We start from the raw sequence: 25052 nt of genomic DNA, 5'->3' as shown, positions 1-25052 counted from the left end.
TGTATTTGTACTTGCAATTATTTTTCTATTTGTCGCCACCACTATGCTGGCCCAGAATAAATGCCTGGGAGGAACATTTCACAGCAATCGCCACTTTGAAACACCCACACGTATAAAGAATGTGTAGCAACAACCACAGCACACATAAAACAAAAGAAACTGTTATGCTCCCTCGCGTAGAAATACAGCGAACAGGCTGGAACATTCAAGAAGGCCTGTATATAAAGATTTGCCTGGCAAAAATCAAACCAATTTCCTCTTCAATTTCTCAAAAACAGCACATGTTAAGGATAACTCCGTCTGCAGGAGACATTAAAACCCCCGTCCTGATGTTACATGCAATGTGCTTGAACTTTAATTCTCATCATGGAAAGTTACCACATCGAATGAAAAATTAAATCTTACCTTTGAACAATTTTATTTCAAACTACTACTCTTATGATATAAACACACACTCATGGACTTTTGAACTGTTTTTCTCAGAAAATAGCCACATGGATCTTAAGCCCACGTGCGGTATCTGATCATTAAAAAACCCAGTAATTTCAAACCTCGTGCTATACTCGCAAAATCAGTAATTCTTCATTATGAATATTCGACACAAGAAAACACTCATGTTGAACCGATTTAAATTAATATTTCTAACACGCACATAAATGTTATCTATTTCGTGTTAACACAGATTTTGTTCTTTGTTGAGTGTCGTTATTTTCCACATTTCATTTTTATTTTTTTTATTTAACGATGTGGATTGATGGAACCTTTCGGCAATCCTATTAAATTTACTTTTAATGGTCCTGCAGATACACTCCTACTTTCGACTTCAATTAAATTACAACACACACGACCTTAGAAATATAAATTGATACATCCCGAATATAAATTGAATCACATTCCTACATTTTTTTCGAGTTTTTAAAAAATATATACTAATTTCACTATGACTTATAAGTTTGTCCTGTTTTCACCTGAAATTTCTTGGTTTAAAAGATCACTAATATAACAAAACCCCCTCCCCCATTTTGGGGGGGGGGATATATTTTTTTTAATAATTACACAACACTATGTTATTTCGTTTTATTTCGATTTACTTTGTTGCAGTTTAATTCAATTTCATTTTTACATAAACCCAAGTCAGGCGATCCTGAGGATCGCTGATCTGATCCTCAAACCGTCATTTTGACGCTGTTGGTCAAGATTGTTTATTACTCAATATGACTGGCTAAATCTGATTTTAAAACTGATTTAAATAAGATTAAAATTTGCATCTAATTTTGGTATTATTATACAAACACCGTGACAGCGTTAGGGTTAGGGTTAGGGTTTAGGGTTAGGGTTAGGGTTAGGGTTGGGGTTAGGGTTAGGGTTAGGGTTGGGGTTAGGGTTAGGGGTTAGGGTTAGGGTTAATTCGCTGTCACGGTGTTTGTATAGTTTTACCCTAATTTTAACTTAGAAGTTATAAAAACATACCCTCCTCCAACTCTATGCGTCCAGGCTGAAATAAATAAATAAATAATAAAAACCTACGCGTAAATAAGAGTAAGTAAGTAAATAAATAAATAAATAAATAAATATATAATTAAAAAAACCTACGCGTAAATATGGATGCGAACCATTAAACAACTATTAAAATCAAGTTATTGTCGATGAGACAATTGAACCTCAATTTTCACCTTAAAGTATCTGCTGTTACATTAACTAATCTAAAAAATGAAAAAGTCTCTATAAATGTTGAAATAAGTAAATACTCTTATTCGCATAAATCGGAGGAAGTGAAGAGTGCATTGTGGGAAATAACGATTGTAACCGTTGTTCGCCATGACACCTTCTCCAACCCCAACATTTCCTGTTACGTCACTATCGTAAGATCTGCTCGAAATACTACAGATAGTAAAACTAAAGAATTAAAAAAAAAAAAGTAATTTAATTGCATAATCTTTTGTTTATTTAATGTAATTTTTTCCTTTTTTCTATGAAACAATTTAACCACAAAATTACGTCATAAAAATGTAAGTATAATTTGCCAAATCATTTTTTAACTCCTTAGTTTATTAATATGTTATTTTTTTCAACTCTTTATTTTGTTATCTTTCAGATGCAAGGTTCATTGTTTACTTGCGGTTTTAACGATGTAAGATTCCGTTGTACGGAAGACCAAATCGGCCAAAATGTCTATGATGTTTTTATTGGCGCTTTTCTTCGTATTTTTAATAACATTTTTTTGCACCATTTACAAGTTCTTTTTACAAATAATTTTTTTAATACTGTAATAGTAAAATAAAGATACATTTATTAATTATACGGAAAAAGTATCTCGTAATGTTTTCACACGAGATTTTTTTCCTGTTGATTTCTTTTTTAATATTAAAATTGATTTAAAGTGATTTTCAAGCCTTTAACATGACGGAGTTTATAATGAAAACCAAATTACCGTTTAAATTAAAATAATCTTTATTAGAAATTTGTAACAAAATAACAAAATTATAAAACTATTAGATTAAAATTGAGAACTTTTAATTAAACAACGTGAACATTTTATAATGAGTGTTTTCATGAAATGTATTTTTAATAATAAAAAAGTGAACTTTTTTTACTTAAACTTCATAAAAAAAAACGTATCCAATATAGAATGTTACTAAAATAATTTTCCTTTATTCGCCGCCGCCAAAGAAATTCCTGCAGATGACTGTTGAAATTTGCACGACTAGTTCCTCGCATCGCTCTGAATTTGGCTTTGCAGATACTCCAGCTACCCTCAATGCGATTTGTGTGAATGGTGATTGGTGGGGTCATTCGGATCTGTAAAATTATAGGTGTGATTTACCACATCATGGCTGGGCAGGGTACTATATGCACGCCAACCATCAGTTATTATCCTTGTGCCAGGTCGCACATACTTCTAAAAAAAATATTTGTAAAAAAAAACTTGTAAATGGTGCAAAAAAATGTTATTAAAAAATACGAAGAAAAGCGCCAATAAAAACATCGTAGACGTATATTATCATTTAAACAGTATATCAATTTAAATATTTAAATTCAATAAATGAATTTAAATATTTAAAGTATGGCCGATTTGGTCTTCCGTACAACGAAATCTTACATCGTTACAACCGCAAGTAAACAAGGAACCTTGCATCTGAAAGATAACCCTTTATTTTATTCATATATTATAGTCGTTTTTTTTTGTTTTTTTAAAATTTAATGCGAAATAAAATAACATGTGGGTGCCTCGTACACGTCAGCTATAGTTCATTGTTTTCTGGAATGCATTGATTTTTTTTTTATTATTAATTTAACCAAGAATAAATAATTGATGAGAATTGCTTTGTTTTTACGATAATGATTTTCTTTTTTACAAACGAAATTATCGTTTTATTTTTATTTTTATTTTTATTTTTACTTTTTAAAACTTTTTAAAACCGATTTAGAAAGATCGATTATTTAGATATTTTTAATTTGATATTTTTAATTTGATATTTTTAATTTGATTACTTTCCGGTTATTGATTTTCATATTATATTCTACAGAAATTGTTATTTTTATCTTGAAATTTTCTGGGTTAAAACAAACGAACACATTTTTTTTTTGTAAATTCAGAATCAGTAAGGACCGGGGGGGGGGATATTGGGAAAATTTGAAATGTATTTTTTATTAAAGATTTGTAAACAGGTCAGATTTTCCAAAACATTAATTGAAAATATTAATTCGAAAAGCAATAGATGCTTTCTGAATACTTTAAACGTAAACTCGTTGCATTTTTTATTTTTATTTATTTTTTTTAGAATAATAAACGATATATATATTACATATATAGTAAATGGTATATATATTTAAAATGCAAACATAAAATCAATAATAAAATGCGAACATTAAATAACTTGATGAAAATATGACACAATTTTCAAGTTATCTCCCCTTTGTCACGGGATTTCACTTAATAATACTGATTAGTATATTTAAAAAAAGAAAAGCACCATGAAGACATTTCAGCTATGTCATGACTACAAGTCTCTCAACACACTATGATAAATATTGAAAGATGGAATAGATCTTTACACCCAAACAAAACGTGCTACCTAAACCTCGTTCATAAATATGGTGATTAAAAACTACGCTACGTGCACTTATTGACCCGTGCTGAAATAATAACGTTATTATTTTAAAAGCCATTCTTAACATGGGAAGGGGAGGGTGTTTTGTACCTATTCTATACTTTAACCTTACAATTGAATAAAAAAACATATCATAAAAGTTTAATTAAACTTGGAAATATGATTTAAAAAATAGCGCAGATCAGTAAGTGCACGACAAGCACCAGAACGATAATCAATTTTAAGCATCACAAACCCAAGCTTTTCCTTAGATTAACTTAATTTATTTTTAATAATTTTATGCTGTTAAAAGTTATATACACTTTTTTATTGTTGCATTTAATGCAGACAAATTATTATTATTCTTTGTTTTGATATAATTTGTAGACTTTATGTTTTTTAAGAAACATAAAAAAGGATAACCCTGGAACAAGTTTGTTTCAATCGTTCCACAAACGATAGAATATAGATATTTTTGTAGAATTGAGAAAATGAATCGGTATCACATTTCTGCATCCACATCCGTATGGTGGCATGTGTCATAGCAATCCAGGTTCACTTTGTTTAAACTAAGTGGTTGAACCAAACTTCTATCCTTACATCATCAACGCTCTGATCCCCATCTGGCATTAATTAGGATGGATGGCTCTCATCTGAGAGAGGCCCCGTGTTTTGACAAGCTTCTGGGTTTGACCTTTACTACTGATCTGAAATGGAACACGTACATCAAGTCTGTTGCCAAGGTCGCTGGAAAGATGCTAGGATCCTTCTACCGCTCCAGAAGATATCTCACTACTGATGCAATTCTCTATCTATATAAAAGCCAAATACGTCAAAGGATGGAATACTGCTGCCATATCTGGGCAGGAGCTGCTAAAAACAGCCTATCCTGCCTTGACAGAGTACAAAATAGACTTCGTGGCTTAGTGGGGGATGCCCTTTTCTCTACCCTGCAACCTCTCTCCCACAGAAGAGACGTTGCGAGCCTATCCTTGTTTTATCGTTATTTTCATGGCAGGTGCTCGTCTGAACTCCAATCTCTGGTCCCCCCTCGCCAATCTTTCACAAAAAACACCCGTCTGGCCGAATCCACTGTGAAAAATTTCCCCCACTCTTTATCTGTGCCTAAAACAAAACATGGATTCCATGAACAAAGCTTCTTTCTTAGAACTGCACGCCTGTGGAACTCTGTTCCATCTGCCTTCTTCCCACCTGACTACAACTTGGATGTGTTCATGTCCAACGTTAACAAATTCCTAATGAACCGCCCCCTTAAGTAAACACTTCATCAAATCTCCACACTAGCGTAATGTACTTGCAATAACCCTTATCCCTGAGTGGCTTCCGGGCCTTGATAATGGTGACCACTGTGTAAAAAAAAAAAATGTGCAATCCTTCTGTTATTATTTACGCATTAAACTCTTCTATTTGCGATCTTTTTTAACATTACCATATTCCATATTATCTTTGTGTCTTTAAAAAATTGTAAGACTAGTTGTTTTCAACATTATACAAACATTATTTATACAGAAATTGACTCACAAAAAATAGTAAAACACCCAGACAAATTGGCAAGCAATACATCAACTCCATTAATACATTTTTAATGATGTTGTCACGTTTATCAATATTGTGTTGATATTAGCTAGTGAAGTATTAGTCAAAGTTATACAAACTCTACCATCTTTCATCATTACTTTGCTTGATTACATGCTCCTCAACATGCCAGAATACTTATCAAGATGTCAAACCAATGCAGACAAAATTACATGATAAATCATATGACATCATTTGCTGACCTCTCTACAAGCAGAATAAGGAAAAGGAACAAAGCCAGATTTAGCACAGCAAAAAAAGCATGTGTGACATTGAACTTGAGCAGGATATTTTAAACATCAATGAGTAAAACATATTGAAATTACTGCTAACACTTGTTAGACTATCAGCAATATGGCTGCCTATAAAAAGAATATTCAAGTTCACACTCATTCACACATCCATGCATTTAAAGGTTCCACCATAGAATGGAAAGAATACTGTAAGTCTTAGTTTTAACATTAGATGTAATTTAATATTTTTATTTTGGCATCATATTTCTTGGCACACAATGAATTGACCATATGTATGCATTCGATCACCCTGTCAAATGTTTACAGTCATAGGAGAGTTCTAACAGAAAATAGCACAACCATTAATAGTGTTATTACTGATAGTGACCATAAATATTGCTGGAGATCTTTCATCGGTAAAATAATATAATATAGTTAATAAGAATACAGATAAAGATCAAGCACAGCATCATATCACAGTCAAATATTCTGCTTGCATTATGTGCTTTACCTATCTTGCAGAAAAAGATTTTTTTTGTCCGTCTGGATTACAAATTTGGTAATGTATTGCAAACTCTTTGCATTCTTCTCTGATAAAATATCAACAGCCAAGTCATGGAATAGCACATGCTCCATAGAACTGTTTGACATATTTTTACCTTGGCACCCATCATCAGCTGACATCTATATCACCCTGACCATAAACATATGAAGATCCTTCATCAGTACAAGCATATGATACAGCTGCTATGGATAGAGATAAAGATAAAAAACAACATCACACATTCTCGTGACATTTCCCTCATTGTTGCATTTCTTGCCTTACCCTACTTTTGTACCTAACTCTTGCAAAAAACGATTTTTGTGTCAGTCTGGATCACAGACTTGGACCGTGAAAATTACAGTGAATGCTGTTGGAAACATCACAATGAGACACAAATATTCTGGAGAATATTTAATAATGTTAGCAGAGACTGAAAACATAAATTTACAAGTGATTCTAGCAATACAGTTTTTAAACTAAAAGTCTTTAAAACCATTTCCTACAATAGGACTTTGCCTTGTGAGATTTTGTTTTCAAGGACCTCTAAGAGTATAAGGGATAAATTTAATAATGATTTTTATTAAGACATTAATGTGGGAGTGTTTCAAGGATCGATCCTTGGACCGTTATTATTCCTGATATTCATAAACACTCTACTGATTAAATTGTGTTTGAGATGTATATATTTGCCAATGAAACAACACTCCATAATAGACACGAGGGAAATACTCTTATATATATATATATATATATATATATATATATATATATATATATATATATATATATATAATGTTGTGAGCAAAAATATTCGACCCTTGTCTAAATTTTCTTGTTTCGTTGAATCTATACTTCAAAAATCTTCATAACGCCTTTTAATGGCTAATTATGAATAAATTGTATATTTTTCAACAATAAATTAGGAAAAGTAATTCGGGATTAATAATATATATCAATTTATTTACAAAAAATATAAATATGGATGTTGCAAAACTATTCGACCCCTTTAATAAATAGTTTTAATAAAAGCGTCATTAAGTTTATTATTTTAGTCTGACCTTGTATTTATTTCCTATAAATAATATTCATGACTCTACTGAATCTAAAATCAGTTCAAATTGAACTTCAATGCCATATTGAATGATTGAATAATTGTTTCAAGTAAAAACAAATTCTTTTTCAACGTCAACAAATCTGCAACTATGACAAAGATCAAAGAGTACTCTGAAGACATTAAAAAGAAAGTAATCTGTGCCTACCAGTCTGGAGAAGGTTATAAAAAAATTTCCAAACGTTTTTCTATACCACGGTCGACTATTATGTCCATTATCAAAAAATGGAAAGTAAAAGGGATTGTATCAAGTCTTCCAAGATCAGGTCGTCCAAGAAAAATTACGACACGTGGGGCTAGGAAAATTGTAAGACAAGTTTCAATAGATTCTAAATCTAACCTAAAATACATGCAGAACGATTTGAAGAATGTTGGCTCAGATGTACACTTGTCAACTATTCGTAGGGCATTAAATCGTGCCGGATTGCATGGACGTATTGCCAAAACGAAGCCCTTACTTTCCAAAGCTCATCAAAAGGCTCGATTAAATTTTGCAAAAAAGTTCCTAGAAATGCCTATTGATTACTGGAATAATATAATTTGGTCAGACGAAACGAAAGTGGAACTATTTGGACGCAACCAGCAACGCTATGTTTGGCGAAAAGAAAATACTGCTTATAATGTGAAGAATACCCTTCCAACCGTTAAGCATGGAGGTGGATCAATCATGGTGTGGGGCTGTTTCAGTATAAATGGAACTGGAAGATCAACCATAATCGATGGAAGAATGGATTCAGTAAAATATCAGTCCATACTGAAAGAAAATCTTGTTCCGTCTGCGAACCAGTTGGGGCATGGAAGGAGGTATACCTTTCAACAGGACAACGATCCTAAACACACTTCAAAGAGCACTAAGGCATGGTTAAAGAATAATAAGGTGAAAGTTCTAGAATGACCTTCCCAGTCTCCAGACCTAAATCCGATTGAGCACTTATGGCATGATTTAAAAATTGCGGTACATAAAAGAAAACCATCTAATTTGATTGAATTAAAAGAGTACTGTCAAGAAGAGTGGCTTAAAATTCCAGTGGACAGATGTAAAGTCTCGTTAGATGTTATAGGAAATGTTTACTTGCAGTAATCAAGGTCAAATGAGCTTCAACCAAGTATTAATTAAAAGGGGTCGAATACTTTTGCAACATCCATATTTTTATTTTTGTAAATAAATTTATTTATATTATCAAGCACTAATTACTTTTTATCATTTTTTTGTTGAAAACTATACAGTTTATTCGAACTTAGTCGTTAAAGAAGGTTTTAAAGATTATTGAAGTATCCATTCAAAGAAATAAGACAATTTTGGTAGGAGTCAAATACTTTTGCGCAGAACTGTATATATATATATAAAATGAGGGGACAAATGAATGGTAATATTTAATGCTACTAAGACTAAGCTTCTTTCCTTTAACAATAATAAAATCCTTCTCAATGACTGATTTCCATGACTAATAAAATTCTCACTCTTCAACTTAACATTCACAGACAACATGAACTGGAAAAATGAATTGAAGACATTGCAAGAACATAGGGCTCCCTTTACCGTGTTAGTAAATTACTCACATTTGTGAGTATCCTGAATTTCTACAAAACAAGAGTTCATCCATGCATGGAGTATTGCTGCCACATGTGGTCTGGTACATTTACTTCAAGTCCCAACAAATGAGCAGCAACATTCCACCACTTCATTGTAAAGGTCCATAGATGTCAGAAAGTCTTCTAGTATAATACTTTTCTAAGGCTGCTAGATTTGGGAATTCCCTCCCTGCTTCCTTCATCCCTGATTGTACTGATATGCAGAAGATTCACATTGTATTAAAAACAAATTAGAAATCTAAGTTTCACTTGAATGTTGTGTATTGTAAGCTGGAGAATTCCAACATTCATTGAGAATCATGATTAGAACAAATAATTGCAGCATGTGTTTTGACTATCTGAACAAGAAAATCTGTGGAATATGCAATATATGTGTGGAAAGATTCCAATAAACGATGCAAACAAAGATGATGTAATTGAACATCAGAATGATGATTATGAAGAAACTGTTGAATGAGGATCTTCACTTCTCTTCATATAAGTTTTGAGAGCAAATTACTAATCAGCAAAGCGCAAGGAAACTGTCTAACAAAAGCAAGAAATTCCTTAAGAAGATTAAACATCATGCAAGCTGAGAATTTTTTTATGCTTTTATGACATTGCATGACATTCTCAATAGAAATTTGGTTCTGTACCTACATTACACAGAAACATCTAGATATCATGAAGATTAAGTTTTCATCAAACTATGATTGAGTTTACACTTTAGATGTTGAGAATGCCAAAATATGATTTTTTTTCTTTCTAAAAAATTTGTAAGTATATACTGAACATTCAAGATTGTAAAACACTTTTGCATGAGACAACATTTTATTTGATCTATAGTTTTATCTGCAGCAACTCTAACATCTTATAATTGACTAAAAGCTTTTTAGTGACCAAACACAAAATTAGTTATTGTTAAAACTTAAGAAAGACCTTTGATAAACATGATAAGGATTCAGAAACATCATTTCAATATACTTCCTTCTGTTTTTCCAGACATTATTTTAATATCATATCTCTTAACTTACAGGGTGTCTTTAATAAGTTTCTAAACTTTTTTGTTTGCCCACTTTATTTGATAGTACACACACAAAACTCTAGTCTCCTTCGAAATAATCGCTTGTAACTACAATGCACAGTTCCAACAAGTTCTGGAATGGCCCATGGAAGTCCTTGTATGATTGTGTGAGCATGTCAATGACCCTCGTCACAGCCTTTTTCATCTCCTCGATTGTCTCAATGACAGCCTCTAAGGGTTTCCTTTAGTTTAAGTAATAACCAAAAGTAACAGGGAACAAGGTCTAGAATAGGGAGGGTGAGTAACTTTCTTGGTCAAATAATCTTTGACAAGGATGGTGTTGTGGACTGATCAATTGTTCTGATGGAAACAACGCTGACTCACTTTGAAGATTGCTTGTCTCTGCCAACAGAATCTCTTCCTAAAGACCTTAAAATGTTAACATGGGAACTCTGTCTCTTGGTCTCTGGGTCATAGCAGTAGATCCTGCTTTTATTGCAGGTCACCAGAGCATCAAGAACCGGTATCTGCATTGATCAGCTCGGCCTTACTGTCATGACAACATATTTATTTTTGATCTGAGCATTCTTGGAATAAATTTTGCACAAATTTTCATCATCTTCAGTTCCTCATAAATAATTGTGCACAATTTCCACATGGAATCAAACTGTGCACCTATTTTCTTTATAGACACACGATGGTCATTATTCATGAATCTCTTTATTTGGCCTATAACCTCTGTTCTAACTCCTCCCACACCTCTCATCATCTCTCACAGATTATTACCTTCCTTAACTTTCTTATGGCACTGAAAAACTGATGTTTGATTCATGCCAGATGGTCCAAAAACGATCTGAAGCGTTCCGTACGTTTCTCTGACATTTTATCCAAGTTTAAAACAGAACTTTATTTCATATCCTTCTTCTGTAGTATCTGCATGGCCAGATTGCATTTTTGAAATTCACCAACTGTGACAGTCAGGCTTTCGTAGATTTTATTCCATTTCCTTCTATAGCTGTTCATTTGAATAGGAAATCACTAAAAATTTGTCACTCATCTTGTAAGATGTGTAGCAATAATATACTGAACTTCCAAGAGTCAACAACAATTTTAAATGCCTTTGCAAAAAAGGTCTAGAAATTTATTGAAGCCACCTAGTAATTGCAATAACTTTGAGGGGAAGGTCTGAAAGAAATATAAAATGGTTGAGTATGCTATCCTTAAGATCAACTTGGTAGATATAATAAACATTTATGACGACAAAACGCTATCATTAAATAAAACAATCAGGAGATAAAAAATATAAATTAAGTACTGAAATAGAATGTAGTTATTAATATTAGAAATTAAACATAAAAATTAAAATGCACTTATCTCGAACACGCATTCGTCTCCAGAGTGCAAACTGATTTGAAAAGACTTTTAGCTTTTTTTTTCAGTTATATCTCATAGGATTAGCGAATCTCTCGACAGAGGCAATCTTTCTAGGGCAATTGCTCTTGACATATCAAAGGTCTTTGATAGGGTATGGCATAAAGGTTTACTTCAGAAGATCTCCAGCTATGGTATAGCTGGAAATGTCTTCTCAATTATTAAATCATTTCTCTCTGATAGGTTCAATGCTGGAGTCCCTCAGGGGTCTATCCTGGGCCCAACTCTTTTCCTGATCTACATTAATGATCTTCCAAATCACATCCTTACATCATTCGTAGACATTTTTGCTGATGACACTACCATCTATGGTAGCACATCTAAGACAGTAAACGACCAAGTTCTCTCCGATTCTCTCTTCTCTGATCTTGATCACGTTGTACAATGGGGAAAGGAGTGGCTGGTTACTTTTAATGCATCTAAAACCAAGCTTCTATCTTTACATCATCAACGTTCTGATCCCCATCTGGCATCAATCAAAATGAATGGCTCTCGTCTTGGGGAGGCCTCAAGTTTTGACAGGCTTCTGGGCTTGACCTTTACTCCTGATCTTAAATGGAATACGTACATCAAATCTGTTGCCAAGGCTGCTGGAAAAATGGTCGAATCCTTCTATCGATCCTGTAGATATCTCACTGCTGATGCAATTCTCTATCTATATAAGAGCCAGATACGTCCAAGGATGGAATACTGTTGCCACATCTGGGCAGGAGCTGCTAGAAAAGACTTGTCCTGCCTTGATAAGGTTCAAAATAGACTTTGTGACCTGGTGGGAGATGTCCTTTTCTCTTCGCTGCAACCTCTATCTCACAGAAGAGATGTTGCGAGTTTGTCTCTGTTTTATCATTATTTTCATGGAAAGTGTTCGACTGAGCTTCAATCTATGGTCCCCCCTCACCAAACTTTCACAAGAAACACTCGACTAGCTGAAAACATTATCAATAATTTTCCCCACTCTTTATCTGTGCCTAAACCTAAACATAGATTCCATGATCAAAGCTTTTTTCTTAGAACAACTGCAGTCTGCACGCCTGTGGAATTGTCTTCCGTTTTCCTGCTTTCTATCTGTCTATAATATGGTTGTCTTCAAGTCCAACGTGAACAAGTTTCTGATAAGCCGTTCCACTTAAGTTTACAAATTTACTGAACTTCCATTACTATCGATTACTATGTTGTCCTTTTTACTACTCTACACTCTTTAACCCTTATCTGTGAGTGGCCTATCGGCCTTGATAAATGGTGACGCCTATGTAAAAAAAAACAAAAAAAACTTAATAATTGCATAACTGAGATGAAATTCTGTGGTTGGGAGTGAGTTTTATTTTCACAAATCTTCTTAAGAGTTTGACAAAAAGATATTTTTAAATTACATTAAAATTTTTGCAGGATAGTACTGTCAGAAACAAAGGAAGAAGAGGGATTATTTAAAAAGCAAAAACTTTAAGGAAAAATCTATAAAAGCACATACATCCATTATCAACAATAATTGATAAGATGAAATGTTCTGAATAATGTTTCCGTAAACATAAAAAAGTAAGTAATCTTCTAAATTACAAATATAACGTATATAAATTTAAGTTGCAATTTATCTTTCAATGCTATCCGAAAAGAGATTTTCTAAAATTTATATTTGACATTCATTGAAAAAAAAAGTTTCATATTTTTTTTTAACATTTATTCATCATTTTATAAATTTTCAGAAATTGATTCAGTTTTATTTTTTGTGCACTTTCATTTTTGAGATCGTTACAAGTTTTTCATGTTAAATTGTTTACGAGTAAAACTAGATGACAACGTTTATTTATTAGTGGAAGGGATTTTATAAGAATAAATGATTAAATATAATTTCCTGTAAAGTAGGGCAACATTTGGGTAACTCAAGAGATGATCTGTTAATGAAATAACTCTATATATTTTTCAGCTGCACATGGCTAACATGAGGGACGATATTTTTCACAGGAAAAGAAATAAAATTATAAAAAATTTCAATTTCCATTTTATAAACGAATTTAAGTTAAAAGAATAAGATTTAGTTTTGGAAGCAAAATAGTCAATATTTTCTACATGCAAAATTAAAGATTATTAGAAAAACTGCACTTTGTAGATTTTTGGTTTTGAGAAAATTTTTAAAGATCAATGAATATATACAAGGCACAATTTACAATTGTCATTATCTCTTTTAAATTAATGTTAAAACTCTGTCTTCTCATCTTATTTGTGTTAAAAGAAACAATTCATTAATGACTCACATTTAACATAACCTTATCAAAGATAAATAAGGTAAATGTTTCTTAATAAATATAGATACAAAAATTTATTTTTAACAAAAAATAATGTTCAAATTATAATATTTACGTGAATAATGCATTATTTAATAATTTTTGATAATCAAGTAAACATTTAGTTTTCCACAAAACATAAATATCTACTATATATTTGAGTTATCTTTTAGTGAAACAAATAATGAAATTCTTTGCAATTGTGTTAATCTTTTATTTATTTACAGATTTACTTTTTGGCTGAGAAAACAGAAAAATTCAAAATGTTTCAACTAAATGAATACATGCCGATACAAAATCAAGCAAAAGTATTTTCTTGTGATATTTGTCAATCATCATTTTCATTAAAAACATCCTTAACTATTCATATGCGAACACACACTGGAGAAAAACCATATTCATGTGAAATGTGCGATTCTTCATTTTCTGACAGATCAAATTTGACAACTCATGTACGGTCACACACTGGCGAGAAACCATTTTCCTGCGGAATCTGCGAATCTTCATTTTCTACAAGATCACTTTTAACTCGACATCTGCTCGTGCACACGGGGGAAAAATCATTTTCATGTCAAATATGTGAAGCTGCATTTGCTACAAAAGCACATTTAACTCGACACCTTCGCACCCACACTGGCGAGAAGCCATTTTCCTGTGAAATTTGTGAATCTTCATTTTCTACAAAATCACATTTAACTCGACATTTGCTTGTGCACACAGGGGAAAAATCATTTATATGTAAAATATGTGAATCTGCTTTTGCTGAAAAGTCTACTTTGATCAAACATTTGCGGACACACACAGGTGAAAAACCATTTTCCTGTGAGACATGTGGAAAATCATTTTCTCAAAAATCAATTTTGATGCGTCATCATCAAACACACACTGGACATAAACCATTTTCATGTGAAACGTGTGGTAGATCGTTTTCTATGAAATCAGTTTTGATTCGTCACACTCGAACACACACTGGGGAAAAACCATTTTTATGTGAAATTTGCAACTCTTCATTTGCAGGAAAATCAAATTTGAATCGACATGTGCGTGTACACACTGGGGACAAATAGTTCCAGTCTTAAAATATGTGAATCTATATTTTCTGACAAGTCAGCTTTAACTACACACATACCATTCTATACTGGAGACTCACTAAAATAGGGGTAAATGTCAGACATCTGGTTGGATGTCCCATCCCCTAGAAGAAAAAGTTTAAGAAAAATGAAAAAAAAGAGACAAAAGGATCTAAAAACATTGTACTGGATGTGATAGGAGCAACTGGCCTAATAAAAAAAGAATCTTCAGAAATACTTAGAAGCTGTAACAAAATAAAAATAACAACTATAAAGGGAACAGCATCTATTCTTAAAAAATAAATTAAAATCATAATGGAATCAAGTGTTAGTTCTAGGAGGAGTTAGCTCCCTTGATCTTTTAAATCAAATGTTAGCTCTAGGAGGAGTTAGCTCCCTTGATCTCATAAAACTAATTGAAGTAAAATAGGGACAAATAATTTTACTCTAAAATATGTGAATCTACATTTCTGGCAAATCAACTTTGACTGCACATATGTGTTTACACGCTGGGAAGAAGTCTGTTATTCTCAAGCTATAGACAGGGATGCTTCACCCAAATATTCAAGAATGGCAAAATTTTATTTGATGAAGAAAGACATTTTAATTTTAGTCAGACAAAACCAAGGCTTATTCTCAAATGGATTAAAAAGATTGGTGGCTTCAATGAAATAGTCATTGAAGGTTTTTCCACTTTGAAATTCTGAGCCTGTGCGACGTAAATCAGATGTTCTGAGCGATGTGCTGAATGACATAATTTTCTATGAGAAATATCCAGACAAGAACATCCTAAAAGAAAGGTTAACTTGCCAAAAAATATAATTTCTTGGCATGCGGAAATTTTCAAATCGACTAAAAAATTTTTTAAATGCACTATGTGTACGGAAATTATTCCTAATCAAAAACTCTGATTAATTCATATTATAGATATATCACTACAATCCCTGCATCACAGGCAGGAAATCTTTGTACTAAGGGAAAATATCGGCCCAACATTCCTCATCAACATCGTTCAAAAACTTTTGCATTAGAACAAACTAATAAAGCATGTTTACGTTTTTTACTAAAAATATGTTTATTTTTTAACATAAAAATAATCTTTTACTTGTATATTTAGACATAGTTTTGTGTCCTCGCAAATGTTGAATAAATAAATGTAATTCTTATTTACAATCTCGAAAATTATGAGTTTTAAAGCTGATCTCAAACTTTTATTTACAAAAAGCATGTTTTTAAAAGAAATAATGGTGCTTATGCAGACAAAGTTGTATTTTTATATTTTAAAGTTAAATTCTAGTTTTATGTTATCTTTTGTTTATTTAATTGAGGGGTGAAAGTACATCCTCCTCTCGCAATACTAAGAATGGGTTTCTAAGTAATAACGTTATTTCTGCATCTGCATGGTACCTTCTCTGTATAAAAAGTACCAAAATAATAAAAACAATAGCAAGTTACATTATGCATGTCAAACAAATGAAAACTATTTAAAAAACATTGGGCTATAGTGTTGTGATTTTATAGCTAACACCATCTTTTTTTTTATTAAACCGTCTACTTTATTTTTCTGGAAAGTTTTCAATTATACTTGCTTTTCCTTTCAATATAATTTTTTCACAAAACCCAATTACAGAAAATGATTAACAAATACGGAAGGAACAATATGGCATAAGTATTATTCAAAATGTTTCCCTCCAGCCTTCACTACATTTGAAAGTCTATTAAGGAAATTATCTATAGCAGCACGCACAACATCTAAGTGTATTTTATCTCAGCATTTGTTCAATTTTTTCTTTAACGCTTTAATATTTTCACAAGGAGTATAGCAGCATTCAATCTCTAGGAATGACTATTAAGAATAATCAAGAGTGTTAAGATAAACTGGTGAGGGGGGCATTCTTCTTTGCTGACTCAAGACGGACAGTTGTCTATACCACTGTTGTCTTACATGAACAGAGTTTCTTGTCACACCATCTTGTTGGAAAGTTCAAGCTTCACAACCGTTCATTAAATTACACCATTGAATTGATGCACATTCAGGAATGTTCCAAATATCACTTTTTTGTTAATATTGACCCTTTGAGAGAGAAGAACAAGTGGCGATTTCCCTTTCGTTGATGCTGGTTTCTGAGTTCTGAAAACCTTTTCTGCATTATCAGTTAAACACATATCGCATCATCTGCAACCGATATATAATACCACTGTAGAAAGATAATTGCATAGGCAGCTGAAATTAAATCTCTTCAGAGTCCACAGTTCAATACGTGTCACCTTATCTGTGACTGACAGTTCTTTCACCTGGAGAAGCAGTCACCTATGATTCCGAATTCAATTCTTGTATATTGTAATCTCGTCTCCCATACACGTATTTGAGAGACACAATTAGGTGAATCTGTCTTTTTTTTTCTTTTCTTTTTATGTTGTCACCAACAGTCTGCAGATATGTATATGGGAGGTGTCTTTATCAGCGATAGTGTCAAGTAATGAATTTTAAGCAGTGGAGGCTTTTTGCCAGACACAAATCTATTTTGTTTGTGCAAACACCATATGTGACAAAGTATTCAACCAGGATTATTCATCTTGCAAAAGAGAAGGGTTGACAGTGGTATTTCAATGTTGGCGTATTTTCATGCCAGCTTTTTTCTCAATTGACTTAACTATCTAAAATCGCTCGTGCATAAGCTAAACGACCAAGTTCTCTCCAATTCTCTCTCCTCTGATCTTGAGCACGTAGTACAATGGGGAAAGGAGTGGCTGGTTACTTTTAATACATCTAAAACCAAGCTTCTCTCTTTACATCATCAACATTCTGATCCACATCTGGCATCAATTGAAATGAATGGCTCTCGTCTTCAGGAGGCCTCAAGTTTTGACAAGCTTCTAGGCTTGACCTTTACTCCTGATCTTAAATGGAACACATACATGAAATCTGTTGCCAAGGCCGCTGGAAAAATGGTGGGATCTTTCTATTGATCCGGTAAATATCTCACTGCTGATGCTATTCTCTATCTATATAAGAGCCAGATACGTCCAAGGATGGAATATTGTTGCCACATCTGGGCAAGAGCTGCTAGAAAGGACTTGTCCTGCCTTGATAGAGTTCAAAATAGACTTCGCAGCCTCGTAGGAGATGTCCTTTTCTCTTCCTTGCAACCTCTATCTCACAGAAGAGATGTTGCGAGTTTGTCTCTGATGTATTGTTGTTTTGATGGAAAGTGTTCAACTGAGCTTCAGTCTATGGTCCCCCCTCACCAAACTTTCACAAGAAACACTCGTCTAGCTGTACACACTATCAATAATTCCCCCACTCTTTATCTGTGCCTAAACCTAAACGTAAATTCCATGAACAAAGCTTCTTTCTTAGAACTGCACTTCCGTTTTCCTGCTTTCCGGCTGACTACAATATGATTGTGTTCAAGTCTAACGTTATTTTTTGTTTAAACAAAATAATACATTTCTACTCGGATGTATATAAAAATAATTAGTTCATTATATTCCGCGATCATCATTTGATAAATATTGAAAATTTCATTAAAATTGGTTAATTTCCTGATGTTTGGTGATTTTTTTTGTTTTTTTAAGTAAAGGGAGGGGGCAAAATGTTTATACATTTTGAGCATCGGCATTCATTTTGCCCGTACCTTAACCTTTTTTTTTTTTTTTTTTTTTTTTTACAAAGGCATCACCACATTATCAAGGCCCAGAGGCCACTCAAGGATAAGGGTTAAAGAGTGTACAGTAGAAATTGGTCAATATAGTAATCATTAGTAATGAAAATTTGGTAAATTTAATAACTTATATGGAACGGCTCATCAAGAACTTATTTACTTTAGACTTGAACACAACCATATTGTAGTCAGCCGGAAAGCAGGAAAACGGAAGACAATTCCACAGGCGTGCAGTTCTAAGAAAGAAGCTTTGTTCATGGAATCTACGTTTAGGTTTAGCCACAGATAAAGAGTGGGGGAAATTATTGATAGTGTTTACAGCTAGACGAGTGTTTCTTGTGAAAGTTTGGCGAGGGGGGACCAAAGATTGAAGCTCAGTTGAACACTTTCCATGAAAATAACGATACATCAGAGACAAACTCGCAACATCTCTTCTGTGAGATAGAGGTTGCAAGGAGGAGAAAAGGACATCTCCTACGAGGCTACGAAGTCTATTTTGAACTCTATCAAGGCAGGACAAGTCCTTTCTAGCAGCTCCTGCCCAGATGTGGCAACAGTATTCCATCCTTGGACGTACCTGGCTCTTATATAGGTAGAGAATAGCATCAGCAGTGAGATATCTACTGGATCGATAGAAAGATCCCACCATTTTTCCAGCGGCCTTGGCAACAGATTTGATATACGTGTTCCATTTAAGATCAGGAGTAATGGTCAAGCCTAGAAGCTTGTCAAAACTTGAGGCCTCCTGAAGACGAGAGCCATTCATTTCAATTGATGACAAATGTGGATTAGAATGTTGATGATGTAAAGAGAGAAGCTTGGTTTTAGATGCATTAAAAGTAACCAGCCACTCCTTTCCCCATTGTACTACGTGCTCAAGATCAGAGGAGAGAGAATTGGAGAGAACTTGCTCGTTTACTGTCTTAGATGTGGTACCATAAATGGTAGTGTCGTCAGCATAAATGTCTACAAATGATGTAAGGATATGATTTGGAAGATCATTAATGTAGATCAGGAAAAGAGTTGGGCCCAGGATGGATCCCTGAGGGACACCGGCATTAATACTGTGAGCTTCTGATTTTTGCCCCTCAACTACTACTCTTATGAACCTATCAGAAAGAAATGATTTAATAATTGAGAAGACTTTTCCAGCTATAACCTACACTGATTGAGGATTGAACCTTCAGCCGCCAGGAGAATTTCACAATTGAATTTTTCCAAGTACTCTAACTACTGTGCCAATATGAATGCAGCATCTGTATATACCAGACGACTTCATTGAAATAAAATGATTGATTTCCGCACTTCTACTTGTGTTTATTATTTAATTTATGGATACCAGACATTCAAAGTATATAAGATATTGTTAATTTTGCTGCATGTAAATTTTTGGTTCTCTTGCTTAGATTCAATACTAATCTAAAGAAATGCATAGTAAATTTCATGTACTCAAAATAATGTTGGATATCTGGTGTCTATATACAGGGTGGCCCACTGGCCCACATAATAGTAGTCCTGCCTCTCTAATCTTTCTCTTAACAACCAATTGAGAGAAGACAAAATGCAATTCTTTTTCCAACAAGATGACGCTACATGCCACACATCTCAAAGATCATGACATGTTTATGGAAGAACAATTAGCAAAGTGTTATGACCACCACATTCCCCAGACTTGCCATCGTGTGATTTTCATCTTTGGGGGATTTTAAAACAAAAAATTTATGCAAATCTAGACCAACTAAAGGAGACCATTACCAACGCTATCAGGAGAATCCCCAGAGAAGGTCTACAGGCAATATATGCAAACGTTGGTGAACGTGCCCCAAAATTCATAGATGTCAACAGAGGAGCACTCCCAGCTTCTTTTATAACACTACAAGTAATTTAAACAATAAAAGAATGTCCCTCCTCTCTACTACGTTCTGGGCTACTTTTAATTGTGCCACCATATATAAGTTCATGAAGTTTCCAGACTTTTTGTACAGGCATTTAAAATAGTAATAAACTCTTGAAAATTAAATATTTTATTGCTATTCATATTATGAGAGGACTGGCCAATTTTTATGATTTCAAGCCCAAATGAACAGTTTTAACAGAAATTAGAATGCACCCCACTAAAGCCCGATTGTCACAGCTGATAAATTTCAAAAATGCTATCTGGGAAAAATGTAACAGAAATATAAGGAATGTTTCAGACTGTGACTTTTGATTATTCTCTAAGCTGCTGGAAAAAACTTAGAGGCAGTTGTTATTAGACAATTGAGATGAAAGAGGCCGTGACGAGGGTCATTGACACTCTCACACAATGACTTCCATGGGGTCTTCCATAAGCTGGTTGAACGGTATGCATTGCAGCCAAAGGAGATTACTTCAAAATGTGTTAGATTTTCACGTGTATACTATACGAAAAATGTCTGGAAATTTATTGAAGGCCCCTCATAGTTTTATTTCTATAAAAATGTATCAAAGAAAATGCTGATGCTTATGTCACCAACTAACTGCTTTCTTATATACTTAGGGGTAGAGTATGGTGATAAGTATTGAAAATGTGTCCAAGAAAATATCAGTATGCTTTAAGTTTCAAATCACTTAAACGCACCTTCAACATTTTCTTTGATACATTTTATAAAAATGAAATACTTGATCAATTCAATTACTGACCAACTGTAATGTGGCTGTTAAGTTCAAACGTTTGTTGCAGAACTACAAGTATCGACGTTAGTCTTGCAAACTCAAAAAAGATAAATAAATAAAATAATAATAATATGGTAAATGAGATTGAACAATCAAAACAAAGGTGGCCGAGGCAGAAAATAAATTTTATACAAAATTTATTTTCTCAAAATCATAAATAAATGAAAAAAGAAGACCAGAAAGTTTCTTCTTAATTGAGAGTTTCTTCCTGCGACTGAGGTCATAAGATGGTCTTTAAGTAACGAAGTAGAAAGCGTTAAAGTTCTTGGTTAAAAATAACCAGTTCTTTTTAGAAATACTTAAACAACATAAAAGTCAATTGCTTACTTCAGCAAAGAATAAGAAAAGGTAAAAAGTCCATTTCCACGTGAAGATTTAATATCAGATGCACACGAGTTTAACGTCCTGTGGACGGAATCGGTGTTGTTGCTTACAGCATGCTGCTGAATTCCACTGGGTGGTTTTGGTGCAAAATGCCCTTTTTATAGATTTCAAACCGGGGTGATAGTAGGAACAGTTACCTCCCCTTAGCGAACTCTCTAAGGAACAGAGTTCTAAATATAGAACCACTTCCGTTTAGGCGGGGTTTTCAGAAGACTAAAAAATGGAGCTCATATCACGACTCCTGTAACTGTATCTCATGCGTTGTTGTCCTTCCTTCCATAAAAATGATCTTATTTTATGGTGGCAGCGATGGTTATCTTTGCAATGCCCCACTGAACAGATGAATGTCTCAAACACATACGAGCGACCTAAAAAAAGAAAAAAAAAACTAGAAAAACAAATGAAATGAAATGGCATGCGATAGAATCACATGGTGAAAAGAAAAGAAGAAAAAACAAACAATACGAACAGCACAATGCTATGAACTGGAAGTAAACTTTATTTTCATCTTTCAAATTGTAATGATAGCGCTGCTCTGCTCTTTCGTTTCAGTAAATTTTATATAGACTCTTTCGTTCTGGTTTCAGGGTCTAACTTTTGTATGCACTCACGCATGCGCATAGCAATTAATCAATAAAGCGGGGCACCATTTATTAAGTTCCCTTCTTACCAACCAAACACACGTGTTCCAATCTTATTCTTACACATCCATGCACAACACAGCATGACATGGTGGCAAGCGGTATTATTAGGCACCGCCAAAACGGGGGGGGGGGGGGCAGGTCAGTACTTTTTGACGGACCGTCTTTTTAAAAATCTACCAAAAATCAGGTAATTATCCGATCAATACGAAATTTTCAGCGATTATTAGAAGAATGAACTTTATAACAGTGTACTTATTTTTCATAAACGATATTTATATATATATATATTTTTTGCTTACAACCCCCTTGTTTTAAAGTGGGAACAAATATGCTTAAAATAATCATCTGAAACTGAACAAAACATATTGTGTTGTTGTAAGGGACAGAATTATAGATTAAAAAAAAAAAAAATTGTTTGCATACCTTATTTTGACGTCTGAATATCAGAACTTCGACTGTGTTTAATTATCCCGCTTTTGAGTTTTGAAGTGTGAAATTCGGTGAATATGTTAAGTAAAATAATTAATTTATGTTAAGCAAAACAAAAAAAAAATTTTTTTAATATTTATACGAAAAAAGCCATTTTAAAATTTTTGATAAATAAATTAACAATTTTTTTTTAGCGAGCCGAATAATGCATGACCATTATTAAACAGAGTATGCTTTGAATAATCGATACAAAAAAAAAAAATTGATAAATATTGTGCCCTTTGTGTTAAAAATAGCATCATTTTTTTCGATCTCGTTTGAAAACGTTTGCCGCCTTTCGACTACGGTGGACCAAACGCGCTGAAATAATTTTTTTTTATTCTGCTTTAAATTGCCCCCCCCCCCCATTTTGGGGAGGCTGGCCCCCACACACATACACATTAAAAACCAAACTCATACAAATGGTCACCCATCTGGTACTGGCCAGCCTCAGCTTAATAATACATTGAAATTTTCGTCACTGAAAAATAAGTTTTTTTGGCCTCTTTGGTCTTCCATAGTTTTCTTCTTATCAAAAGAAAACGTAAACAGAGTCGATCTGAACTCTACGTCGGCCCGAAATATCTGGTTACCTATATGAATAAGTGGAATTATTTGAAATTCAGGTACTTATATTATAATATTTTTGCATATTCTCTTAGAAAATCATCCTAAATCTTAGTTAAACAATAAATAAATAAATAAATAAATAAATAAATAATTTCAAAACCCCTTTTTTTTTAAATATTTAAGTACGTTTTTTGTGCAAGACAAAAAATGTCAATTGTTAACTTTTTGGGAAAATTTAACATTTAAAATTTAATTAAAAATAGTAGAAAAAGTTTTACATTATTCTGTTTTCTATATGATAAAATTCAGGGTTTTATCTTTCTGGAAAAACAAAAGTTACTCAGAAATAATGGATTTTAATAAATGTAATTTAGTTTTAAAAAACAACAACAACTTGATTTTGCGGCCATTTTTGCCGGTGCCTAGGTATTATCTGTTGCATGAGGGACTGAACAAGAGTTTTCACCGGCTGGAGTTACGCCCCCTTTACCAGTGTACTCATGTTTGTCAGATGTAAATAAAGACGCCATTTTTATAGAAGCTGATCTGTCGTTATGTCTTATTCAATCTTTGACATCCTCGATAATGACACATGGTGGCCGCGAGTGGGATAAAGATATGTCTAAGTAAGATGTACAAAAGGATAAGAAGCGGAAAGTTATTTGCAGAAACAGATAAGTAACTTTATTGTTCTTGTTTAAAATTGTAATTCGTACGTACGTCACGTGGAAAAAAAAAATGTCGGAAGGAAGCATGGAAGAAACAAACAGACCAGTGGCTGGCATAAGACCACCAGCGCCCTTATGTATGGAAGATAATTTATCGTCGAACTGGAAGTTGTTTAAACTGAAATGGCATAACTACGCCATTATTACGTGTTTGACGAGACAGTCATTATAATATCAAACGGCACTTTTGCTTCACACGTTGGGAGATGACGCATTGAAAGTTTACTACGGATTTCAATTTCTAACACCTGAGGATGAAAGAACACCCACCGAAATTATTCAGGCATTCGATAAATACGCTATAGGGGAAACGAATGAGACCTACAAGCGTTACGTATTTCATTCTAGAAAGCAAGGAGGATCAGAGACTGTGGAATCCTTTATTACGGCACTTTGGACGTTAGTAAAAACGTGCAATTTTTGTGACAATTACGTTTCATCAGTACTCAGAGATCAGGAAGTGCTGGGAATACACAACCCCCAGACACAAGCTGAATTATTGAAAATAAGACAGTTAGACTTACAAAAATGTATTGACATTTGTAAGCTGTCTGAAAATGCCACCGTCCAGTCCAGAATCCTAAGGCCTGAAGGAGTGAATAAGGTTGATTTTAAACCGAGGAGAAAGACATCGGCACAAACTGACAGAGATTGCTGGGCGTGTGCACTGCGGCATGGACCGAGAAAAGAGTTATGTCCTGCATTTGGCAAGACCTATTATCAATGTAATGGGAAAAAAACACTTTGCCTCGAAATGCAAGGAAAAAGAAGGTGCAGGCTGTCAAAACCCAATATGAGGACCAGGAAAACGACAGTAGTAGTCCAGACTATGGACAGGTAGACAACATAACGATTAAGGAAAAGGTGAATGCTGTGAGCCAAGAGGTGATAAAGGCGCAAATGATGGTGAAAGGAAACCCAATTGCTTTTCAGCTCGATAGTGGAGCG

General features: G+C 33.5%; 1 protein-coding gene and 1 long non-coding RNA gene across 3 annotated transcripts in view; one reads left to right on the top strand and one right to left on the bottom strand.

Moving 5' to 3' along the window:
- LOC145269339 (uncharacterized) overlaps positions 1-25052 on the bottom strand; it is a 170450-nt gene that overhangs the window by 52767 nt on the left and 92631 nt on the right. The window lies entirely within an intron of this gene.
- On the top strand, positions 1615-16124 carry LOC145269342 (uncharacterized). Its single transcript, XR_013864993.1, has 2 exons — positions 1615-2009; positions 14109-16124. It is a non-coding gene; the product is annotated as an uncharacterized LOC145269342 (long non-coding RNA).

This window comes from Euprymna scolopes, chromosome 45 (assembly GCF_053919585.1).
Source record: "Euprymna scolopes isolate OS-2025 chromosome 45, ASM5391958v1, whole genome shotgun sequence".
NCBI classification, from domain to species: domain Eukaryota; kingdom Metazoa; phylum Mollusca; class Cephalopoda; order Sepiida; family Sepiolidae; genus Euprymna; species Euprymna scolopes.
Note: the sequence above shows the minus strand (reverse complement) of the source record. Positions and strands in the feature narration are given on the sequence as shown.